This window comes from Neoarius graeffei, chromosome 6 (genome assembly GCF_027579695.1).
Source record: "Neoarius graeffei isolate fNeoGra1 chromosome 6, fNeoGra1.pri, whole genome shotgun sequence".
NCBI classification, from domain to species: domain Eukaryota; kingdom Metazoa; phylum Chordata; class Actinopteri; order Siluriformes; family Ariidae; genus Neoarius; species Neoarius graeffei.
This window is the reverse complement of record NC_083574.1, coordinates 90,270,771-90,289,214: the sequence shown is the minus strand read 5'-3', so window position 1 is coordinate 90,289,214 and position 18,444 is coordinate 90,270,771. Positions and strand designations below refer to the sequence as shown.

At 43.8% G+C, this 18,444-nt stretch overlaps 1 pseudogene; it reads right to left on the bottom strand.

Annotated features, from left to right (window-relative positions):
• The window catches only part of LOC132888370 (extracellular calcium-sensing receptor-like), a 33,995-nt pseudogene extending 19,647 nt beyond the window's left edge, over positions 1–14,348 (bottom strand).
• Positions 14,349–18,444: the final 4,096 nt, after the last annotated feature.

Sequence of the window (18,444 nt, the reverse complement as noted above, 5' to 3'; positions counted from 1 at the left end):
GCCTGTATGCTGGCATTAGCATAACAGTGGAATGATCTGAGGCCCCAAGGTGGGGGAGGGGTAGGGCTTTGTAGGCATCTTTATGCATGGTGTAAACATTGTCCAGAGTATTGTTTCCATGTGTGGGAAAGTTGATATGTCCATAGAGTTTTGGAAACACGCTCTTGGGGTTTGCATGGTTGAAATCCCCAGCCAGGATGAGGAAAGCATCTGGGTGGGCTGTCTGCTGCTCACTGATATGCTGATAGAGTTCATTCAGTGCTTCACTCCTGTTGTTATTGGAGCTGGGAGGGATGTATATTGCTACCAGCAATATGGCTGTATATTCCCTTGGCAGGTAGAATGGCTGGCAGTTAATAATTATAAACTCCACCAGTGGTGAGCAGTGTTTGCAGACCACGACAGCATCGCAGCACCAGGCATCACTGATGTAAACAGAGAGTCCTCCTCCGCGAGTCTTCCCCCTCTCGACTAGTGCTCTCTCTGACCGGTAACATGTTAGCCGGGCTAGCTGAATGGCACAGTCCGGGACACTGTCGTTAAGCCATGTTTCCACAAACACGAGGACACAACACTCACTCACAGACTTAGAAGATGAGTGGAGCAGGCGGACATAATCCAGCTTGTTGTCCAGAGAGCGTACATTGGCCAGAGTGATGGGGGGGGTTAGCCGGCTGGTGAGGGCTAGCCGCTAGCCTAACCCAGATACCTCCGCGCTTGTCCCTCTTCTGCTTCTACATGTTCCGCCTGTGGCGCCTCCACTGTGGGCTGGATGCAGGAGTGGGGGTCAGTGGTTGAGCAGGCCTCCGGAGCAAACCGTAGTCACATAGCACTTCCACATCCGCTGGATTTATATCCGTGAATATAGTTCTGCGGATGTCGAGCAGAAACTCACGGGAGTATCTGCGCCTTAAGACTGATGGACGCGACAAAGATGAACAGATACACACTGTTTTAAAACACAAAAAACACGAAAACACCGTTCTGTCAGGACAGAGAGGAGCCGCTGCGTGTGTACGTGCCGCCATCTTGGAAAAATGAATTTGAATTTGATGTGAGCAATACATTTCAGAAAAGTTAGGACAGGGATAACAAAAGAATAAAAAGCCATGCAATGCTAAAAAAAGGTTCATAGACAACAGGTCAGTAACATGATTATCTTATAGCCTCACAGTTCCTGGGTCCCCATTTTGATCCTGATTTTGAGTTACTCTCTGTGCATGTTCTGCTCATGTTTGTGTGGGTTTCCTCCAGATTTTCTGCTTTCCGTCTACCTCCCAAAAAGGTGCATACAGGCAGATAGAATTTTTGTTTCTTATTTTAATGATTGTGTGTGAATCTCTGTGTAACTGGTGCCCTGTAGTGGACTGGTGTCCCATTCATGGTGCATTCCCACCTCATGCCCGGTGTTTCAAGGATCCCAAGTGAACTGATTCCACTCAAATGACCAATTTCAACATTCAGTCCACTCGCATGACTACTGGGTGCTGTTACGTAATACGTGCTGTTACGTAATACGTAACGACAGCCAGTGCAATGTGACTACTGTTGCAGATTTTAATATTTTTTATTTGTCATTTCAATGCCATTTTCCCCATCATATGTTTCTTCATATTGAGCTCAGGTTTAAATCAAATAATATAACATTTAGGTGTAAATATATAGAATAGCAGAGCAAAACTAGAGGGTAAAATAGGAAATATCTCCACAGCTACAGTAGATTTTCCAGGAGAGCTGACATAACCTGGAATAAACTGCACAGAATATGAGGATACTGAATGTGATGAATTGAGCTTCATTAAAATTGTCTTGCAGCTTTCTAGCTAGAAATGCTAAAATAAAGCACAACAATGCCAGAATATCTATATAACTCAATATGGCCCAAAAGCCTATAGGTGAGCCCAAGTTACATTCTAAAATGATCTTTTCCTTGCAGTAGTTAATATTCTTGCAGGGGAAAGGAGGAGAAACTGTTAACCAAAGCACACAAATAAGGACCTGTATTAGAGTGAATAAAATTACACTGAGTCTCTGCTGTGGAGGTCCAAACCACATTAGCACAACTAATTTTCCCCAGAACATATGAGATACAGAGAACAAATGTGATCCCAAATGCTGTGTGTCGCAGCATACAGGACCACTCAGAGGGCCTTCTGATAAATGTAACTGAACAGAGGAAACACAGAGTCAGAGAGAAGAGAGGCAAGGCAAGGCAAGTTTATTTGTATAGCGCATTTCATACACACAGGCAATTCAATGTGCTTCACAAAAAATAAAAGCATAAGAACAGTAACAAAGAATTAAAGTAAAAGTGAAATCATTAAAATCCAAAATTAAAAATAAATTAAAATAAAGAATTAAAGTAAAATCATTAAAATCAAAATTAAAAGAAATTATGTTAAAGAAAATTAATTACACTTTAGGTAAAAATTAATCAAGTGAAAGCATCTGAAAACAGCTTTGTCTTGAGCCTGGATTTAAAACTAACAACAGTAGGAGCATTTTTGATATCATCTGGAAGTTGGTTCCAAAGCTTAGCAGCATAGCAACTAAAGGCTGCTTCACCACACTTCGTTTTGACAGCTGGTATTACTAGCAAGTTTTTCTCCTGTGATCTTAGAGACCTAGTTGGTGCATATAATTGAAACATATCCAGTAGGTACTGTAGCTGGGTCCCATCCCATTTAATGTTTTAAATAGAAGAAGTAATGCCTTAAAGTCAATTCTATAGCTCACTGGGAGCCAGTGCAGAGACCTTAGGATTGGAGTGATATGGACTACCCTTTTTGTTCTTGTAAGAACCCTTGCTGCTGCATTTTGGATTAGTTGAAGCTCTTTAATGGTCTTTTTTGGAAGACCTGTGAAAAGGCTATTGCAGTAATCAACCCTACTGGAAATGAAAGCATGAATAAGTTTTTCTAGATCATGCTTTGACATGAGACCCCTGAGTTTAGAAATGTTTTTTAGGTGATAGAATGCAGACTTTTTTACCACTTTCATATGACTGTTGAAGTTAAGTTCACTGTCAATAAGGACACCAAGGTTTTTGACAGTATCCTTTGCTTTAAGCCCCTTAGTTTCAAGAACAGTGGCAATCCTAAGCCTTTCCTCCTTTTTGCCAAATATAATTACTTCAGTTTTATCTGCGTTCAGCTGAAGAAAATTGTGAGACATCCATTTGTTAATTTGGTCAATGCATCTATGAAGAGACTCAAGAGGGGCAGAGTCATTAGGTGACATAGCTAAGTAAAGCTGAGTGTCATCTGCATAGCTATGGAAGTTTATTGAGTTATTCTTAATAATTTGTCCAAGTGGGAGCATATAAAGGTTGAATAGTAATGGTCCCAGGATTGAGCCCTGGGGAACCCCACAGTTCAAGGACACGGGTGATGAACTGTGGCCTCCAATGGCCACATAAAAAAAATCTTTGTTGTAGGTAAGATTTTAACCAGTTGATTACTATACCAGTAAATCCAACCCAATGCTCCAGTCGATGTAACAGTATGAAATGATCTACCGTGTCAAATGCAGCACTTAAGTCTAAAAGCACCAAGACTGATGTTTTACCAGCATCAGAATTAAGACATAGGTCATTCATGACTTTAGTAAGAGCTGTTTCAGTGCTATGATTGGCACGAAAACCTGACTGAAACTTATCAAAACATCCGTTTGATGTCAGGAAGGCAGTTAATTGATTAAAAACAATTTTTTCAATTATTTTACCAACGAATGGCAAATTGGATATGGGCCTGTAGTTGTTGAGTACTGAGACATCCAGGTTATTCTTTTTCAGTAGGGGTTTTACAACCGCTTTTTTTAGAGATGAAGGAAACATGCCAGTTCGTAAGGAGGTGTTGATAATCTGAAGTACCTCGTCTGATATTAGGTGAAGAACAGATTTGAAAAAGACTGTAGGTAAAATGTCCAGTTCAGATGTGGAGGAGCTGAGAGTTTGTACTGTTTTTCTTAGAGTCTCAACATCAATTAAACTAAATGTTGACATTGTATTACGACCCCCTCTCTCTTTATCCAGTGGTTCCAGATTTTGAAGTGTTTGCACCTGTGTGGCTATATTCATATGTATTTTATCAATCTTTCCTTTGAAAAAAGATGCAAAGTTGTTGCATGTATTAACTGAGAGAAATTCAGAAGGCATTTGTCTTGATGGGTTTGTTAGCTTTTCAACTGTAGAAAATAGCACACGGGCATTGTTGATATTCCTATTAATAATGTCAGCAAAAAAAAAAGACTGTCTTGCTTTAGAAATTTCTAAGTTGTGTTTACATAACATCCCTTTGTAGATTTGATAATGAATCTGGAGTTTAGATTTACGCCATTTTCTTTCAGACTTTCTACATTCCCTCTTTGACATTTTAACTGCTGGATTTAGTTTCCAGGGTGCTTTTCCTTTGTCTACGACTCTTTTGGTTTTTAAAGGAGCAATAGCATCCATTATATGTTTCATTCTTGAATTAAACATTTCCATTAGATCATCTGCACAATCTAAAGATTGACATGGGAGTTCTGAGAGTGCCTGCTCAAAAAGAGCTGCTGTGCCATTGGTAATTACCCTCTTTTTTACAGTCACAGACTTGTTTTGAAAGTGAGGGGAAATGGAAACATCAAAGAAAACACAGAAATGATCAGATATACCCAGGTCCATGACACTAGTAGATGCATTAAGACCCTTAGTGATGACAAGGTCGAGGGTGTGGCCATGGGAGTGCGTTGGCCCTTGTACATGTTGTGTTAGGTTGAAGGCATCAATCAGTGTAAGAAATTCATTTGCATACGTGTTATCTAGATTATCAACATGGAAGTTAAAATTCCCAGAAATAATAAGATTGTCAAGCTCTAAACAAATATTTGACAACAGTTCCCCAAACTCCTCTAGGAACAGTGGTGCAGAAAGTCTTGGTGGTCTGTAAATAGTCAACACTAATATGTTAGAAGAATATTTTAGGATTGCACTTAGGTATTCAAAAGATGTAAAGTCACCAAGAGTTGTCTGTTTGTACTGAAAACATGCCTTGTATATATTTGCTATTCCTCCTCCCTGTTTACTGGGTCTTCCAACACTCATAAAATCAAAGAGTGGGGGAGTTACTTCAATAAGAGTAATAGAGCTGCTTGATTGTTCAAGCCAAGTTTCAGTAAGAAGCATAAAATCCAGTTTGTGTGTACCGATGAAGTCATTAATTAAAAAAGGCTTATTAAGTGATCTTACATTCTGAAGAGCTTGTTTTACAGTGAATGTGGGGGTAATTTCCACAGAAGCGTTCTGTGGTTGTTTTGGAACTGGAAGGAGATTTGACAAGTTTACCCCGTTGATAGGATGTATAAGAACACCTCTCCTTCTTGTTAGCACAGGAATAGAAAAGTACGTCATGGGTCCCAGCTTATTTTCAAAACTACCATCTGGACCCAGATTATATCAGTTCGTTCCAACATGAAGGTCATCACTGCTGCCGGTGAACTGTAGCTGTGCACATGGTCCTTGAGTCTTATCTGTAGTCACAGGGGGAGGTGGTACCCTCCGTTTCTTGGGTGCTGTAGCAGTTGGATATATCATTAAAGATGTTGGGGTACACAAGGCCTGACCATGAGACAGCTCTGTGTACGGTACTTAATTTGAGTGTCCTCTTGGGCTTGCCAAAGACACTCGGCTTAAAGACAATAGTCTCTCCATTTTCTCAGGAAAATGCAGTCTGGGGGGTGAAGGAGATACAGAGGGGCTTGGGGTTACATCCACTGTTGTTGGTGGTGATTGCCTATTGCCAGTCTCAGGAGGTTGTGGTGATGCTTGTTTATCTGATTGTCTTTCTGATAGTTCTGCCAGCTTACCCATTAGCTCAGATATCATGTTGCTAGACTTGGAAAGTGATGGGGATATGTGTGGTGATAGATCCACCCTCTGATCATTTTCCTGAACTGTATTGGGGGCAGATGAGTCAGCATGATCCTCTGTAGTTGCTGGGGGCTTAGTTGCCTTCGTTGGTGACAAGGAGTTTTGCTTGACTCCACTGAGAATGGGAAATAAGATTGGACATTTCCCGGAATGTTGTGAATCATCTGTGTTTTTGATGTTGTTTATCATTTTTTCAGTTTGTAATCCATCAGAGTGAGCATTAGTCCCGCTTCTTTCTGCCTGCAGATTCACTGTTACAGAGTGTTTTGTGTCGTAAGCCACTGCTTGAGTATGAACCTCAACAGTGTGTTTCCGTACTGTTTTTGAGTCTTTGTTGATGTCCCTGGGAGGTTCAGTTTGTACCCAAACAGAGTTCGTATCAGTGTTTTTAACTCCTTTCAGTGCAGCTACAGAGCGCTTATCAGAGAGTGTACCCAAGGTCGGCATGGAATGGTGGACAAAGTATTGATAATGGTCTGCCAAGACTTTAGCAGCAGTCCAGCTGAGTTCTGTGCTATTTGGGCTGAAAAAGGCTTTGCGTTTCCAGAAAAGGTTGAAGTTGTCAATAAAATTAATGCCAGAGGAAAAACATGTCTTTGCAAGCCAGGTGTTGAGACTGAGCAGTCGGGAAAACCCGTAATTGCCGATCACAGATCCTGGTAATGGACCACTGATAAAAAAAGACATTCCAAGTCCGTTTAGGGCAGAAAAAAGGTCTTTGAAAGATTTCCTCACAGTGAGCTGTTCCCTGAAAACATCATTTGCTCCAACATGCACAATAATGAGTTTAATTGATTTGTAGTTTGACAGCATTTTTGAAATGTTGTCTGTAGTCTCTGAGATGGAAGCGTGAGGAAAACAGCACACAACCATGGACTCTCCTCCAATATTTTTCATAGTGAAATCACCCACAACAAGGGTTGTAGGATTAACTGGTGTTGGTGGCTGCTTTCTACCTCTACTGCGAGCTTTATTTTTGTTATTCAAATTCTGCCACTTTTTAGGAACTACTGGTTCCATGTCTGTAAGACACTGAAATCTGTTCTGGAGTGTAATGGGCTGTGTATATCTGTAGTTTTCAGCCTGGTGGTATTCATAGACTGTAGGTCTGACGGCATCAGACCGCAATGGAGTTGAAGTCAATGCCCTTTTGTTTTTGGGTCTAGCACCTTGTCTTTTCCAGCAATCAGTACTCACATTTTGCTTTGTGAAGTCAACCGATTCATCCAAATTCCCATCATTCAGATGCTGAACATTCCCCGCATTCCCCTTTGCGGTATCGGCTGCTGGACTCCCTTCAATCCTTAATAGACGGGCATCAATCATAGATTCCAGGCTAGACATTCTTTTTTCAAGCTCAGTCCATTTGTTACTAGAGTTCCTTGGTTTCTCCATTTTACAATAATCCAGTCTTCTGTGTCAGTTGCTTTGTCTAACTTCTAGGTTATCTTGTATAAATGGGAGAAAACATCTGTCCTTCCTTGCTAAACTTGTTGAATGTAAGTAAAAAGAAAGCAAATAAGAAAAAAATAGAGAAATAGTGAAAAAAGCCGAAAAGAGGAGTTCAAGCAGGAGCAAAGCAAAAAGCGTCCTACTCGCTTGAGTAGGAGGAGCGAAAGGAGCGAGAGGTCTGTCAGATCTCAGAGTTGTTGGCCTTAACAATGGGAGTGTCTTTTTTATTATAAATAAAACAGCTACTAACACACTTATTGCTGCTCCAAACAAAGAAAAAAAGGACCAATACTATCCCTGTAATGTCTGTAAATGAAAGAAACTCAGTGACTTTTAACACACATTCATCTCTTTCAGCATTAGACCAATATTCTCCTGGACACTTCTCACAGTTGTTTGAATCTGCAAAATAATCATGGTTATTCTTATTAGGAAGGAAAATAAACATTGTCTCATGCCTTTATTTATGAATGCCATTATTCAGGAACTGTATCCTAAATAATAGGAGGATGATACAAAATGTAAAATTAACAATTTGGTGTAGGTGCCAATTCTGCCTCACCTTTACTGTTTATTTCCTCCATAAATGTTCTATAATGGTCATAGTACTGTTTACTGGCCTTCACTTTCCTCTTCAGGCACTGATGATGAGCAATGACAAGTTTAACGAGGGAGTTTACATCGAGGGAGTTTACATTGATTTTGCTCATCGCTGTTTACATCCTTCCCACCGCTAACACCAATGTTAGGAGTGAGGCACTCAATGAACTCTACCAGGCCATCACTGAACAACAGACAGTGCACCCAGACGGAGTCCTCATCACAGCAGGTGACTTCAATCATGCAGATTTAAAGGTTTTACTGCCCAAATTACATCAACATGTGGACTTTCCAACAAGAGGTGACAACTTACTGGACTTGGTGTACACAACTCACAAAGGAGCTTACAAGGCCTCCCCCTCCTGGGTCTCTCTGATCACATCACCAGCATGCTGAGACCTGCATATAGACCTAGAGTGAGAGCCATCAGACCAACACAAAAGGAGGTACATGTGTGGCCAGAGAGGGTTCCTATGCTTTGAAAGACTGTTTTAGCACTATACACTGGGACATTTTCAATGAAGCAGCAACTTACAATGACCACATAGACTTAGAGGAATACACAGAGGCCGTCACAGCGTACATCACTAAATGCACTGATGATGTCACTCATTGCAAAACAATCACTGTTCGTGCTAACCAGAAGCCTTGGCTGACAGGAGAGGTTCACAGGCTCCTGCGGGCTTGGGACGCAGCCTTTAGGGCCAGTGACACCACAGGTGTAACAACAGCCAGAGCCAATCTTTTCTGCGGCATCAGGGAGGCAAAACGTCAGTACAGCAATAAAATATCTGGATACTTCAGCAACACCAGAGATGCACAGTCTCTCTGGCATGACATTCAAACCCTCACAAACTACAAACCCCCACCACGGACCAGTGAGAGTGACATCACATTGCTAAACTGCCTAAATGACTTCTTTGAAAGCCTTGAAATACAAAACAACACACCAGCACAGAAGACCACTCCTCCCCCAGATGAACAGGTTGTATGTCTGGCTCTAGCCAGCATGGAGAGGACCCTCTCCAGGATCAACCCACGTAAGGCAGCTGGACCAGACAACATACCTGATAGTGTTTTGAAGGACTGTGTCATGGAGCTCAAGGATGTCCTCAAGGATGTCCATCTTTAACATCTCCCTGAACCAAGCTGTTGTCCCCATGTGTTTCAAAGCTACAACCATAATACCAGTGCCAAAGAAGCCCCTCCCATCTAGCTATAATGACTATTGGCCCATAGCACTGACTTCCATCATCATGAAGTGCTTTGAGTGACTGGTCATGCAGAACATCAAGTCCATTCTCCCTCCCTCTCATGACCTGTTCCAGTTTGCATATAGGTCAAACAGGTCCATAGAGGATGCTATCTCCACTGCTCTCTACCCAGCCTTCACTCACCTGGACTCAAAGAACAGCTATGTGCGAATGCTGTTCTTGGATTACAGTTCGGCATTCAACACAATCATTACCCAGCAGCTAATACAAAAACTCAGACATTTGGGACTCAACACCTCTCTTTGTAATGAGGTGCTGGACTTTCTTACAGGGAGGCCACAGAATGTTTGGGTCAGCAGTAACACCTCCAGGACCATCATGCTGAGCACAGGGGCCCCACAAGGGTGCGTGCTCAGCTCTCTACTCTTCACCCTGCTGACTCATGACTGTGTACCAATCTACAGCACCAACCACATCATCAAGTTTGCGGATGACACGACTGTGGTGGGCCTCATCACTAACAACGATGAAGCCAACTACAGGAATGAGGTGAGCCAACTGGTCCAGTGGAGTAAAGACAACAATCTCTTCTTGAACATGGAGACCAAGGAGATTGTAGTTGACTTCAGGAGAGGTCACTCACAGCATCCCCTTCTGACCATCAATGGTGCTGCAGTGGAGAGGGTGAGCAGCACCAAATTCCAAGGGGTGCACATTGCTGAGGACCTCTCCTGGTCCAACAACACTTCATCACTAGCCAAGAAGGCTCAAACTCGCCTCTAATTCCTCTGCAAACTGAGGAGTGCATGAGTCCCACCCATGTGCTCATTCTACAGGGGCACCATTGAGAGTGTCCTCACTGGCTGCATCACTGCGTAGTATGGAGGCTGCAGTGGCTCCTGCTGGAAGACTCTGCAATGCATAGTGAACATGGCCAGCAAGATCATTAGTACCCCTCACCCCTCCCTTATGGACATCTATCACTCCTGTCTCACATGCAGAGTCATCAGCATTGCTGGTGACACCTCCCACCCTTAACACTCATTCTTCTACCCCCTGCCCTCAGGGAAGAAGTACCGGAGCCTCCGGGCCCACTCCACAAGACTGCTGAACAGCTTCATCCACCAGGCTGTCAGGATGCTGAACCCTGTCCACTACCTACCCCATACCCCTGGTCTGTAGCACATTCATTCACACAAGAAACTCTATCTCATCCATTTGCACATCACACTATAAACATTTACATTACCTCTGTATCTGCTGCTATTGCTCATTTGCACTACTGTTCATATACATCTCATAAGCTGCTCTTCTAAGCACCTTCTCCATTAGATATTGTATTGTATTTGCACTACTGCTATTTTGTACATTGTTTGATTTTAGAGTGTATTTTTATCTATATTATCTATATTTATAAATATTTATATATATAGTTTTTCTTAATATATGTATTTTTTGATAATCTTTACCTGTTTTTGCAAGTAAGGTGAGAGAGAAACGACATTTCAATTCTCCTATATGTCCTGGATATATAGGGAATTGACAATAAAAAAGTCTTTGAATCTTTGAAGTTTCTTCTTGTTTGGTAGCCAAGGCAGACTATTGGTCTTGAAAGGGAGGGGCATTTCCAAGTGACTGTCCTCCTTCTGTCTGATGTTACTGCTGAAGAATGGTATGAAATGGACATCTTCTTGAAACATATACTTCTCTTCACAAGTTCTTTCACTGAAGTCTGATTCCTGAGCTTTCAAGACATCGATGACGGGTGGAGCTGGAATTTCCTTTACTGTAATATGATGCATGAAGCTTTGGCTTCCCTGTCTGTCCATATGAGGGTTGGATGAGCCTATAATGCTCCAGCCAAGCTCAGTTCACTATGCAAAGGGTTCATTTTCACCACCTAGGACTACCTCAAGTGGAGCCAGTGCTGATGGACAGCTGCATCTGATTAACAGTCCTACTTCACAGTCCAGGAGTGATGGTATTTGTTCTGCTAGATGTTTGAGGTGAGGCCACAGTAATGCTATTTTCTTGGTTGGAATGTAGAATTTATCTACTGGAATGAAGTCACGGGTGTAGGCTTGCTTTATCTTGAGATGTTTTCCAGAATTGAGTCCTCAGACTTGTAAATCATGAATGCTCTTGCTTATCAAAGCTGTGTTGACAGCTGTCATTGTACTAAGTTTCAGCTTTACTGGTTGAGCGTTGGTATTTAAATCCTCAAGCAGATCTTTGAGAATGAATGTTGAATCACTCTGGGTGTTGAGCAATGCATCGGTAAGAAGTTCTTTCTGCAGCGCTTGAGCTGAGGATACCAAGACTGGGACTATTGAGGTTTTTCACCTGACGTCACAGGGTCACGTGGCGCCCCGGGGTCCACCATTTTGGACAGCAAACTAGCTAATGTCAACATCATAGTACCTAGTATGTTACTGTAGCAACGTTTACGTTCAGTCATTGGGATGACTGTTAAAACCTTTCAGTCTCAAGTTTTTCCTTTACTGTATTTACTAGTTTACTGAGCCAGCCAGCCCCGGAGCGCTAGCTAGCTAGCACCAGCCAGCCAGCCCCGGAGCGCCAGCCAGCCAGCCAGCCCCGGAGCGCTAGCTAGCTAGCGCCAGCCAGCCAGCCAGCCCCAGAGCGCTAGCTAGCTAGCTAGTGCCAGCCAGCCCCGGAGCGCTAGCTAGCTAGCTAGCACCAGCCAGCCAGCCCCAGAGCGCTAGCTAGCTAGCGCCAGCCAGCCAGCCAGCCAGCCCCGGAGCGCTAGCTAGCTAGCGCCAGCCAGCCAGCCCCGGAGCGCTAGCTAGCTAGCGCCAGCCAGCCAGCCCCGGAGCGCTAGCTAGCTAGCACCAGCCAGCCAGCCCCGGAGCGCTAGCTAGCTAGCGCCAGCCAGCCAGCCCCAGAGCACTAGCTAGCTAGCGCCAGCCAGGCAGCCAGCCAGCCCCAGAGCGCTAGCTAGCTAGCGCCAGCCAGCCAGCCCCGGAGCACTAGCTAGCTAGCGCCAGCCAGGCAGCCAGCCAGCCCCGGAGCGCTAGCTAGCTAGCTCCAGCCAGCCCCGGAGCACTAGCTAGCTAGCGCCAGCCAGCCCCGGAGCGCTAGCTAGCTAGCGCCAGCCAGGCAGCCAGCCAGCCCCGGAGCGCTAGCTAGCTAGCGCCAGCCAGGCAGCCAGCCAGCCCCGGAGCTCTAGCTAGCTAGCGCCAGCCAGCCAGCCCCGGAGCGCTAGCTAGCTAGCGCCAGCCAGGCAGCCCTGGAGCGCTAGCTAGCTAGCGCCAGACAGGCAGCCAGCCAGCCCCGGAGCGCTAGCTAGCTAGTGCCAGCCAGCCAGCCCCGGAGCACTAGCTAGCTAGCACCAGCCAGCCAGCCCCGGAGCGCTAGCTAGCTAGCTAGCGCCAGCCAGCCAGCCAGCCCCAGAGCGCTAGCTAGCTAGCTAGTGCCAGCCAGCCCCGGAGCGCTAGCTAGCTAGCTAGCACCAGCCAGCCAGCCCCAGAGCGCTAGCTAGCTAGCGCCAGCCAGCCAGCCAGCCAGCCCCGGAGCGCTAGCTAGCTAGCGCCAGCCAGCCAGCCCCGGAGCGCTAGCTAGCTAGCGCCAGCCAGCCCCGGAGCGCTAGCTAGCTAGCACCAGCCAGCCAGCCCCGGAGCGCTAGCTAGCTAGCGCCAGCCAGCCAGCCCCAGAGCACTAGCTAGCTAGCGCCAGCCAGGCAGCCAGCCAGCCCCAGAGCGCTAGCTAGCTAGCGCCAGCCAGGCAGCCAGCCAGCCCCGGAGCGCTAGCTAGCTAGCTCCAGCCAGCCCCGGAGCGCTAGCTAGCTAGCGCCAGCCAGCCAGCCAGCCAGCCCCGGAGCGCTAGCTAGCTAGCGCCAGCCAGCCAGCCCTGGAGCGAGCTCAGTAAACTAGTAAATACAGTAAAGAAAAAACTTATAACGGGCCATGTCTCAACAGACTAAGAAGTTATTTCAATGACATTTCATAACATTTTGTTTATCCTGAGGACCAAAAGTAAATGAAAATGTGAACAAATCTTAGCTGTCAGTGAACAGTCCTGGTGGAAGCAGGTAAACGTCGTTCTCTAAGCCTGCTAACCTCAATTTTTGCAAATACCTCTCCCTCTGCTCGCCCTGTAAATGCCCTACGTCGCTGGATAGTGAAGGTGTTTTCTGCATCTCGCTCCTTTTTCTTTTATGTTTTTCGTTTGTCGCCTTCCTCGCATTCAAACTGATTCGAGCCGTGCCGTCCAAAATGGCAGCATCACATGACTTGGTCACGTGAGTGAAATACCTCAATACTTGAGGTGGCAGGGGCATGCTGCGTTGATGCACAGGACATAGCATTGTGAACTTCCTCGCTTGAATGATTGTGGGCAGACATTGAGCTATTTCTTGTTACTTCCATTGGCCTTTGTCCCCTTTCTTCATGTAAGCAGGTCGGATGTCAATGCCTGCAGGTTCCACAAGTGTAAAACATCCTTTCACTTGCAGAAAGGGGCTTACAATCAATAAGTGCCATGAAAGACATTTTCCATTCAACAAACTTCATGGGGTCTCTGTTGAAAGTTGTTGATTCAGGCACAGGCAGACGGTTTATGCTTAATGAACTTGCTATTGCTTGGGCTAGACTGCTCATATTCTCAGGACATGTTGCTGCGAGAGGTGCTGGTTGAGGTTCAAATAATGGAGCATTTGGGTTCAGTGGAGCAATGGGTTTAATCTCCCAGTAAGCAGTATTTGTTTCAGGGTCCATCTCTTTTTCATAATCACTTTCAGAAACATCATATGCTCTCACTCGAGCAGCTGCTACCTGGGCTTCCTTCTCCACTTGTAACTGCTCCAGCTTTATGCATTCCTCTTCTAGTTTTGATTTTATCTGTACCTTTTTCTGCTCCATGTCAGCCAACATTTTTGCCTCTCCCAGTTTAAATTCACTTTCCAGCCAACTGAGCCATAATTTCTGAGCTTGGATGTCCTTCATTGCCTTCACTTGCTCTTGTTTAGCTGCAAGTTCTGCTTCTGCATCTAGTTGTTTAGAGATGCTGGACAATGCACTGGAATGATTTGATTTGTGAGATGTCTCTAAGGCTGCGATTTCAGTTTTTGTGAGGCCAAAAACAGACCCATACTGAGCCTTATTTAATACAATTCTCACTCTTTCTTTCTCCAGACACTCCTTATATTCCTCATCCATGTTCTCTGCATTTGCTCATGAGAGCAAGGATTTCTTTAGTCAGAGCGACACAGGTGTCCATTTTGTTAACTATCTCTGGAGTGGAGGTCTGATTTCATAAGAGGGGCTCATATTGACATTGCAGTACATCATATTTCATATTGATTTCTTGTTCAAGTTTATCAAGATCATCTGGAGAGCAGGTGGATTTCAGGACTGTCCTGCACTCTCTTGCCATCTGTTTCCAAGAGTCATAAGCCTTATAAAAGGCCACTTTATGTTTTTAAAACATTCTGATCATGTAACTCTTAAACTTTCTCAGTTAATGTTCACTGATGAGAACTTGGTTTGTCCTGTTGTGCATCAAATGGTTTGCCTTCTACTTCTGCACGAAGTGACATTTTGTTTGATCAACTGTGTACGACAATGTAATCATAAACTTTGAATGTTATCTGTAAAAAAAAATGTCTGGAATAAATCTCTGAGAATTAACAATGACCTTATAAGGAATAATACTCAACCCTAAACATTTGCAAAACATATTCAAAAGCTCAAGGTTTTTAATGCAACACAAATGCCATGAGCAGAAGTGCTACAGAAGCTAAATGACTCAACTATTTCACCTTTAAAGTGCATATCATGGGTAAATTTAGGAGCAAGATCAATGTAATTCACCTATTTTATATTAAACTTTACTCAAATATCTGTAACATTCTGCATTTTCTGCAATTTTTTTTACCTTGGCAATACCAGAAAAATTCAGTTGAAATCAAGCTATTTGAGGCGAATTGGTCCACCTCTGAAAAAAATTGCCATTTGAATTTCCCGGCAAACATTGATTTTTGTGACATCATCTGCAGGACGCCTCCCTCTGAATCCTACATCAGCTCTGGTTTGTTTATGAGAAAACGACCTGGTGGTTTTTTGCAAATTTCTTCAACGTTATCACATAATTATTAAAATGGTTAACAGATGTATCGTAGGAGGGTGTAGCAACACCAATCTTGATGGGATTAGTACTCATCATTTTCCAAAAAACCAGACAATGAGAGAGAAATGGGAGCGCTTGGTCTACACAGGCTGTGCACTTAAACCGTGCAAAGCTCGCGCAGCCTGCTCGCACTTCTGCAGATAATGTCACAAATCTGGCTCCAGACTCCCTTGGGATTTTTCCAGACGTGTTTTGTTATTTTATTTTTTTCTGCTGTATGCCCTTTAAGACATTTAGTAGAAGCAGATAAAATTTAACACCAAATAAATCAGTAACATCAACATACAACTGTACAGTTCACTTTTAATTTACATATTTTACACCTTCAAACTTTAAAACAAGGGCATTTCAAATATTTAAACCACAATGTAAGCTACAATTAAATGATTGGTTTACATAAATATAGTCTCTTAGTCTCTTTAATGTCTCTCATTAAAGCCTCTCACTGTAAACTATGGCGTGCATACCTCAAAGTATTGTTTCCCACTCTTGCCTGACAGTTAAATGTAGATAAAGTTGAATCTCCAAACCTTGATGATAGAGGCGTGCTGGACATCCTGTATGCAGCGTGGAATCTCATTGACATCTCATACGTACCACTGAGTTTTACTAATGTCTCCTATGTAGCATAAAGTTTTACTGTTACAGCCCCCCAGCTTGGTTTATCAAAGACGCAATGAGTCCCGACTGATGCTTCACGATTGTTTATTGATTTCATGCATCGGGAAAACACCATGAAACTTGTTTTGCTGACCAAGGGGTGTAAATGATTCCTAGATAATCCTTGATTTATCTTCCTCTCAAAATGCCAACATCTTGAACTCTGCTAGCAACCTTCTCTATTGCCAAGGTTGAGAGGATTATGCTAAAGGTGAGTGGGTCTTATATATATATATATATATATATATATATATATATATACAGAGTCACCCAAGCAAAACTAATTGGACAAACTCACCTCAGTCAGGGCACGTCTGCCACCTTGTGGATGATACAAGCATATGCAAGAATGAGCTATCCGATTTATACCAAAAGAAAAATAATTATAAAGAAATATACATAAATATACATATTTTTCCTCTTTCAAAACAACAACAACAACAACACTTTAAAATAGCAGTCAGTTACAGTCATAGTATGGCCAGTGTCAAACATGATGAAATACAATTGCAACTTCCATAAAAATATCGATCAAACATCTGTAAACATGATCAGTAGGTATTTAAAAGAAAGATTAAGTATTCTTAGAACTTGTGCAAAAGGACTTTAGATTTGTGCTAAATGTCTTCAGATTAGTGCTCAATGGCTTTCAGTTTGTGCTCAAAGACTTGTGCGAAAAGACTTGTGCTAAATGACCGGATACCATACTTGGTTGGGGCTCCTTTACCATGAATTACTGCTTTAATGTGGCATGGAATGGAGGCAATCAACCTGTAGCACTGGTGAGGTGTTATTGAAGCCCAGGTTGCTTTGATAGTGGCCTTCAGCTCATCTATATTTTTGGGTCAGGTGTTTCTTATCTTCTGTTTGACAGTTTAGGTCAGGTGAGTTCGCTGGCCAGTCAAGCACAGTAATATCATGGTCAACAAACCATTTGGTAGTAGTTTTGGCACTGTGGGCAGGTGCTAAGTCTTGCTGGAAAAGGAAATTGGCATCTCCATCAAGCTTAGCAGTAGATGGAAGCATAATATGCTTTAAAATCTCCTGATAGATGGCTGCATTGACTTTGGACTTGATAAAACACAGTGGACCAACACCAGCAGATGACATTGCACCCCAAATCAACACAGACTGTGGAAACTTCACACTGAACTTCAAACACCTTGGATTCTGTGCCTCTCCACTTCCTCCAGACTCTAGGAAATTGATTTCCAAATGAAATCCAAAATTTACTTTTATCTGGAAAAATGACTTTGGAGCAATGAGGAACAGTCAAGTTCTTTCTTTCCTTAGTCCAGGTAAGATGCTTCTAACATTGTCTCTGGTTCAGGATTGGCTTGAAATTTTGAATGTGACAGTTGTAGACCCTTTCCTGAAGATATCTGTGCATGGTGACTCTTGATGCACTGACAACAGCATCACTCCTCTCCTTTTCAAGCTCTCCCAAGTTGTTGAATTGACTTTTCTTGACAATCCTGTCAAGGCTGCTGTCAGCCCTTTTGCTTGTGCACCTTTTCCCTCCAGCCTTTTCACCACTGACAAGTTCAAAATGTTATTCCAAGCACGTGACTCATGGAAAGGATCCCTACAGAGATACATCTGTGTCTGTTTACCTCAAAACTGTAAAGAATCTGTGGAACATGACTGTTTCTAAAGTCATTGTTTTACTTTTCTTTTCTTCTGGTCTGCCTGCTGCTAAGTCTGCTGCTGCTGTGTGCTGCTCACCAACCTGCCTGCTGCTAACTCTGCTGCTAAACCTATGTTGATGTACAGAACAGTACCGCATGTACTGCAGTAGCACCTCCAGTGGCCAATATCACACTCACCAAGATGGGACCTCAGGACCATCTGGAAGCATTCACGGAGCTTTTTGAGGATGCTGCAGATGCGTACCAATGGTCAACCTAGTAGTTGTTGATCCACCTCTTGCCACTTCTGTAAGATGAAGCCCAGCTCACAGCCCAACAGCTCTGCATTGCCAACCTGCTGAAGTACCCAGACATCAAATGGGCTGTCTTGCAGCAGGTCAACCACATGCTGGAACAGCCTTGTCAGCATTTCCACACAAGCTGTTTGTTGATGGTGGCTGCTGGCAGAGGAGCACAACACCAGTGATATCACTGACTGAGTGGTGCTGGAGTGATATCACTGACTGAGTGGTGCTGGAGTAGGTCATTGCTTGGCTGCCAGAAGGGATGGCAGAGTGGGTCCAATGCCACTGTCCAGCATCACTGGAAGAGCTGATTCAACTGGCAAAAGACCATGTGGCAGCATCTTCAGGGGTAGGTAAGCCCCCCACCCATTCTCTCTCTCTCTCTCTCTCACCCTTCCTCTGCTCCTCCTTATCCTCCCCCTGTCCCTGCACCATGGAAACAACTCCCCTGAAACCAGCTCCTCAAACCTGGGTTCCTCCCTATTCCTCTTTCTCCTTCCATTCCACTGTCTCCACTAACTCTCTCCCTCTTT